The following is a 7,411-nucleotide window of genomic DNA, read 5'->3' on the forward strand; positions in this document are numbered from 1 at the left end:
ACCTACCTGAGCCAGCTCCTATCCACCTGATAGGATACAAAGAAGACTCATGGGCTTGTGGGTTCTTACGTACAAGCTGCTGTTTTTCCCCTCTACTGATCGTGGGAATTTCCAGCTCAGGAGTTGTGTTGGCATGCTGTCCTGGACAGAGTGAAAGCAGGAGGACCTGGCCACACATGTGCTTAGATACTGCTTTCCTTTGTCCAGTGAGAGGTTGGAAAGGTGCTTACAGAATCACAAAAATAAAGAATAAGAATGAAACTAATTTGAACTTGGTTGTAAGAGGGTTTGTCATTTACTATATCCTTCCTGTGTCTAACTCAGAGTTAAAAGAAACCACAACATTTTCCCCCAAACCTGATGAAGACTAAATAAAACACTAAACAAGAAAATAATCGGAACAAATAAGAGTTCATTAAGTGACTTCATACAAAACAAATAAAAATTGATGGTTTTCCTCTGTACTAGCAATAACCAGTTAGAAAACGAATACAGAAATAGCGCATTCCCCCCAAAATAGGCGTGGGAGTATTGAAAACCTGTAAGAAGAAGATTATACTGAGAGAAAGTAAGTAGAAAGATATTTTTATAAAATGGTCACTCCTCCCCCAAATTAATCAATATTTAATTCAATTTAAATCCGATACAAATGTTTTTGGTTTTTTCAAACAAACTGAAGTTGTAACATTGATGTAAAAATTGGTATGGGAGATTGCCTGGAAACTTTTACAAAAAATAAAATTGAGCAAGGTAGAGTTGGGTACTTGCTATGAAGCTCTTAAAACTGTAAAGGTACCATGTTTAGATAATTTTGATGTCACTAAAAGAAGAGTCAAATCAATAGCATTCAGAAAAAGATTCATTTATCTATGGCGACTGGATATATAGCAAAATTAACATGTTCAATTTAGTGGAGTAAATTCAGACTATTTCATAAATGATGTTAAGATTGTTGATCCATCTAGAAGAAAGCGATTTTTTTAAATTTCACTTTAAGTTCTAGGGTACATGTGCATAGCGTGCAGGTTTGTTACATATGTACACATGTGCCATGTTGGTGTGCTGCACCCATTAACTCCTCATTTACACTAGGTATATCTCCTAATGCTATCCCTCCCCTCCCCCCACCCCACAACATGCCCTGGTGTATGATGTTCCCCACCCTGTGTCCATGTGTTATTGTTCAATCCACACCTGAGTGAGAAAATGCAGTGTTTGGTTTTCTGTCCTAGTGATAGTTTGCTCAGAATGATGGTTTCCAGCTTCATCCATGTCCCTATAAAGGACACAAACTCATCCTTTTTTATGGCTGCATAGTATTCCATGGTATATATGTGCCACATTTTCTTAATCCAATCTGTCACTGATGGACATTTGAGTTAGTTCCAAGTCTTTGCTATTGTGAATAGTGCCACAATAAACATACGTGTGCATGTGTCTTTATAGCAGCATGATTTATAATCCTTTGGGTATATGCCCAGTAATGGGATGGCTGGGTCAAATGGCATTTCTAGTTCTAGATCTTTAAGGAACTGCCACACTGTCTTCCACAATGGTGGAACTAGTTTACAGTCCCACCAACAGTGTAAAAGCATTCCTATTTCGCCACATCCTCTCCAGCACCTGTTGGAGTCTTTAATCCATCTTGAATTGATTTTTGTATAAGGTATAAGGAAGGGATCCAGTTTCAGCTTTCTACATATGGCTAGCCAGTTTTCCCAGCACCATTTATTGAAGAGGGAATCCTTTCCCCATTTCTTCTTTTTGTCAGGTTTGTCAAAGATCAGATGGTTGTAGATATGTGGTATTATTTCCGAGGCCTCTATTCTATTCCATTGGTCTATATCTCTGATTCGTACCAGTACCATGCTGTTTTGGTTACTGTAGCCTTGTAGTATAGTTTGAAGTCAGGTAGTGTGATGCCTCCAGCTTTGTTCTTTTTGCTTAGGATTGTCTTGGCAATGCTGGCTCTTTTTTGGTTCCATATGAACTTTAAAGTATCTTTTTCCAATTCTGTGAAGAAGGTCATTGGTAGCTTGATGGGGATGGCATTGAATCTATAAATTACCTTGGGCAGTATGGCCATTTTCACAATATTGATTATTCCTATCCATGAGCATGGAATGTTTTTCCATTTCTTTGTGTCCTCTTTTATTTCTCTGAGCAGTGGTTTGTAGTTCTCCTTGAAGAGGTCCTTCACATCCCTTGTAAGTTGGATTCCTAGGTATTTTATTCTCTTCGAAGCAATTGTGAATGGGAGTTCACTCATGATTTGGCTCTCTGTTTGTCTGTTATTGGTGTATAGGAATGCTTGTGACTTTTGCACATTGATTTTGTATCCTGAGACTTCGCTGAAGTTGCTTATCAACTTAAGGAGATTTTGGGCTGAGACGATGGGGTTTTCTAAATATACAATCATGTCATCTGCAAACAGAGACAATTTGACTTCCTCTTTTCCTAATTGAATACCCTTTATTTCTTTCTCTTGCCTGATTGCCCTAGCCAGAACTTCCAACAGTATGTTGAATATGAGTGGTGAGAGAGGGCATCCCTGTGTTGTGCCAGTTTTCAAAGGGAATGCTTCCAGTTTTTGCCCATTCAATATGATATTGGCTGTGGGTTTGTCATAAATAGCTCTTATTATTTTGAGATACGTCCCATCAATACCTAGTTTTTTGAGAGTTTTTAGCATGAAGGGCTGTTGAATTTTGTCGAAGGCCTTTTCTGCATCTATTGAGATAATCATGTGGTTTTTGTCTTTGGTTCTGTTTATATGATGGTTTACATTTATTGATTTGCATATGTTGAACCAGCCTTGCATCCGAGGGATGAAGCCAACTTGATCGTGGTGGATAAGCTTTTTGATGTGCTGCTGGATTTGGTTTGCCAGTATTTTATCGAGGAGTTTTGCATCGATGGTCATCAAGGTTCTTGGTCTAAAATTCTCTTTTTTTGTTGTGTCTCTGCTAGGCTTTGGTATCAGGATGATGTTGGCCTCATAAAATTAATTAGGGAGGATTCCCTCTTTTTCTATTGATTGAAATAGTTTCAGAAGGAATGGAACCAGTTCCTCTTTGTACCTCAGGTAGAATTTGGCTGAGTCCGTTTGGTCCTAGACTTTTTTTGGTTGGTAGGCTATTAATTATTGCCTCTGTTTCAGAACCTGTTATTGGTCTATTCAGGGATTCAACTTCTTCCTGGTTTAGTCTTGGGAGGCTGTATGTGTCCAGGAATTTATCCATTTCTTCTAGATTTTCTAGTTTATTTGCATAGAGGTGTTTATAGTATTATCTGATGGTAGTTTGTATTTCTGTGGGATCGGTGGTGATATCCCCTTTATCATTTTTTATTGCACCTATTTGAGGAAGAAAGCAAAATTTAATTCCTACATCACAACTAAATAAAAAGTTTCAATTGGGCGTGTGTGTGTGTGTGTGTTATAATTTGTTTTTTCTTGTATATTGGCTTTTTAAGTAAGTCTATATACATCTAACCCCTTGTTTAATGGAATTTGTATATAACAATAAATTTTGAATGCAAGAATTTATTTAACTATTTTCTGATGGACATCTGAAATGGTTCCAGTTTTTTAAGGATGCATTCATAAAAGTACAGTTGCTGAAATAAGAAAATCTGAGCATTTAAAATATTACTAGTTGTTGCTATTATATTTGTGGCACAAAATTCTGGAAGGAATTTCTCATTTATTTATTAAGGGGTTATTCTTAGTTGATTCATGGATGTCATAACTTGCTCACTGCTGTGCTTGATCAGGATAACAAGCATTAACTTGGCACTTTCTTTGCTCCTGACAGTGAGCAAAGATCAGGATCAGGAGGCATAGGAATGGTGGAGGGGTACAATAGAAACTCCTCACCCTTATGCTCTTCCAAAAAAAAAAGTAGGGAAAAGTGCAGATTTATAAGTACTAAATTGGGTGATAGTGCCTATTACATGTGCTTTAAAAGAAGCGGAGATTAAAAAAAAAAGATTTTTACAAGATAAAATTAGGCTATTTTCTACAACTGTATTCCCCCCAAAATGATTATGACTCCAAATCCATCTGGAACATAATATTTATGGTGATTATTGTGAATATTAATGTCCCTAATAATTAACTGGATAAAATAAATCTTCTGCACCATAAGAAAACTCAAATGGTCCTGGGACAAAGCTAATGAACGGAAAGGAAGAAATGTAACCAATACTTATTTATTATGTACGTGTACCATGTGCTAGGTGCTTTGATTACATTCTCTTCTATTTTGTCCACCTCTGGCCTGACTTGGAAGGACAGTGCATTGCCAGGAATTCTCCAAAATGAAGGACAGTTTTAGGGGCAGAAGGTTTTTTTTTAAAAAAGAGCTAGCATCTATAGAGTTCCTGCTATATGCCGAATACTGTGCCAGAATCTTGAAGCACACTGCTTCTGTTTCATACATGCTCAATCCTCTAAAGTGAGCTCAAAGATGCCTTCTAACCACATGCCAAAGTAGGAAGTCCTAAGGAGAGAACAAAGTCTTCAGGCACACAGTCTTAAGGGATGACAGTTTTTAAGTGAAGAGTAGAAGTTACAAGTATGTGAAAATGAACCTTGGCTGACAGAAGTCTCCTCACCCAGATATGCCAAGGAGATTACCCTCCCACCAGCACAACCACCACCTGCCCCACCACTTCCCAACAGCGAATGGCTGACTTATGAACGCAGAAGTCCAGTCTGCTTCAAATCATGATAACTTTGCTATACTATTTATGTTCCAGAGTCCCCTGTTGATCAGGCCAAGGCTAGACTTCATTAGATGATATCCTTGATTGGTAATTTACCCTTTCCTATGTCACCTCTCTTTTTCTGTTATAGGTTTGGCCTGAAGAACGCATCCTCCATAAATCCCTTGTCCTCAGTTTCTGACTCAGGCTCTGCTTCTGGAGAACCCAACATAAAATGAAGAAAATTTGAGTTCCTGACCATACTTCGATTTATCACACCTAATGATTTCTAATCTTCACAATGACTCTTCGAGGTAGGGATTATTAATCCCATTTTGTGAATTATTAAGATAGGTACACTGAGCTAGATTCAGCAAAAAGGTAGGTCCCAGGAAGATAGTTCAGATAGATACTGAACTGCTTCAGTAGTTCCTAAGGAGAAGCTGATCAAGGCTGCCTTTAGTAGGAAGGTACTTGGGGACCCAACTCCAGGGCCCTAGGCTCTAACTTCCCACAAACCGATCCCTTCAGAGGGAAGGCAGAGGTGAGAGGACAGAAACTGTATCTTTTTTCAATCCATGTTATATGGTCACTGTTCTAAATCTCTGAAAATTAATCTTAGTCATTCCCGATACCTGGCAGGTGGAATACGTTAAATATGTTTTCAAATTAACATATACCTAAGGAGTCCAGGGTCTAGATCGCAGTGCAGTTTCTCTCAGTTTGGAGTCTTCATTATGTGTCTGTTTCCCTGGAGCTAGGATTCATCCCTGTAGTGAGCCTTCTGACTGCAGCTGATAGCATTCCTCTATCTCACCTTCCGATGGGGTGGTTCAAGACCAGTGGTAGATTCATAAGTACACAAGCCTGGACATCTGAATGAGTTGGGACTTTCTGGATCAATTGTCCAGGCTTGAGGTAAGCTTTCAAGTGACTAACAAACATGGCAAGCTTGTGCTGCATGGGAACCTACTGACCAGATGGAAGAAAACTTAATTGAACACAGAGTCGATTTTCAAAGTTTAGAATATGGTGTGTTGAGATACATTTGTTAGCCTTCTCCTTTCTGCTAGGGGATGCTGTTGAGGAAGCATTGTCAAAGTCTCTCTTCCCACTGCTGTCGTGTCTCAGTCGGAGTCTCCTAAACAGCCTGAATGGCTGTGGAAGCTCCTCATTGGAGGGTTGAGCTTTGAAACGAATGCTGAGAGCCTGAGGAGCCATTTTGAGCAATGGGGAACACTCCCGAACTGTGTGGAAGTGAGATCCAAACACCAAGCGCTCCAGGGCCTTTGGGGTTGTCACAAATGCCACTGTGGAGGAGGCAGATGCTGCCATGCATACAAGGCCACACATGGAGATGGAAGAATTATACAACCAAAGAGTTGTCTCAGGAGAAGATTCTCAGAGACCAAGTGCCCACTTAGCTGTGAAGAAGATATTTGTTGGTGGCATTAAAGAAGACACTGAAGAACACCACCTAAGAGATTATTTTGAACAGCATGGGAAAATTGAAGTGATTGAAACCATGACTGACCAAGGCAGTGGCAAGTAAAAGGGCTTTGCTTTTGTCACCTTTGATGATCATGACTCCATGGATAAGATTGTCATTTAGAAATACCACATTGGGAATGGCCACAACTGTGAAGTTAGAAAAGCCCTGTCGAAGCCAGAGGTGGCTAGTGCTTCATCCAGCCAAAGAGGCCAAAATGCTTCTGGAAACTTTGGTGGCGGTCATGGAGGCAGTTTTGATGGGATAGACAACTTTGGTCATGGAGGAAACTTCAGGGGTCATGGTGGCTTTGGCGGCAGCTGTGATAGTAGTGGATATGGTGGCAGTGAGGATGACTCTAATGGATTTGGTAATGATGGTGGTTATGGAGGAGGTGGCCCTGGTTACTCTGAAGAAAGCAGAGGCTATGGAAGTGGTGGAGAAGGTTGTAGAAACCAGGGCAGTGGCTTCTGTGACAGCTATAACAACGGAGACAGAGGCGGCTTTGGCAGTGGTAGTAGAAGCAATTGCAGAAGTAGTAGAAGATACAATGATTTTGGCAAGTACAACAGTCAGTCTTCAGATTTTGAACCCATGAAGGCAAGAAACTTTGAAGGCAGAAACTCTGACCCCTATGGTGGTGGAGGCCAATATTTTGCCAAACCACGAAACCAAGGTGGCTATGGTGGTTCTAGTAGCAACAGTAGCTACGGCCATTGCTACTGTTTTGTTTTGTTTTGTTTTGTCTTTGTTTCTGTTTTTGTTTTGTCATTGTTGTTTTGAGATGGAGTCTTGCACTGTTGCCTCCAGGCTGGAGTGCGGTGGTGTGATCTCGGCTCACTGCAACCTCTGCCTCCTGGGTTCACACAATTCTCCTGCCTCAGCCTCCTGAGTAGCTGGGATTACAGGTGCCCACCACCACACCCAGCTAATTTTTTGTATTTTTAGTAGAGATGGGTTTCACTCTGTTGGCCAGACTGATCTCAAACTCCTGACCTCGTGATCCGCCCGCCTTGGCCTCCCAAAGTGCTGGGATTACAGGCATGAGCCACTGTGCCCGGCCAGAAGATTTTAATTACTGCCACGAGACAAAGCTTAGCAGGAGAGGACAGCTGGAAACGTGACAAGGAAACTACAGGTTACAACAGACTTTTGAACTCAGTCAAGCACAGTAGTAGCAGGACCTAGCTGCTACAAAGAAGACATGTTTTTGAC

General features: G+C 40.5%; 1 pseudogene; it reads left to right on the forward strand.

Moving 5' to 3' along the window:
• Nucleotides 1–5,793: 5,793 nt before the first annotated feature.
• Nucleotides 5,794–7,017, forward strand: LOC101010272 (annotated as a pseudogene).
• The last annotated feature ends 394 nt before the right edge of the window (nucleotides 7,018–7,411 follow it).

The sequence above is a fragment of the Papio anubis genome, chromosome 9 (assembly GCF_008728515.1).
Source record: "Papio anubis isolate 15944 chromosome 9, Panubis1.0, whole genome shotgun sequence".
NCBI classification, from domain to species: domain Eukaryota; kingdom Metazoa; phylum Chordata; class Mammalia; order Primates; family Cercopithecidae; genus Papio; species Papio anubis.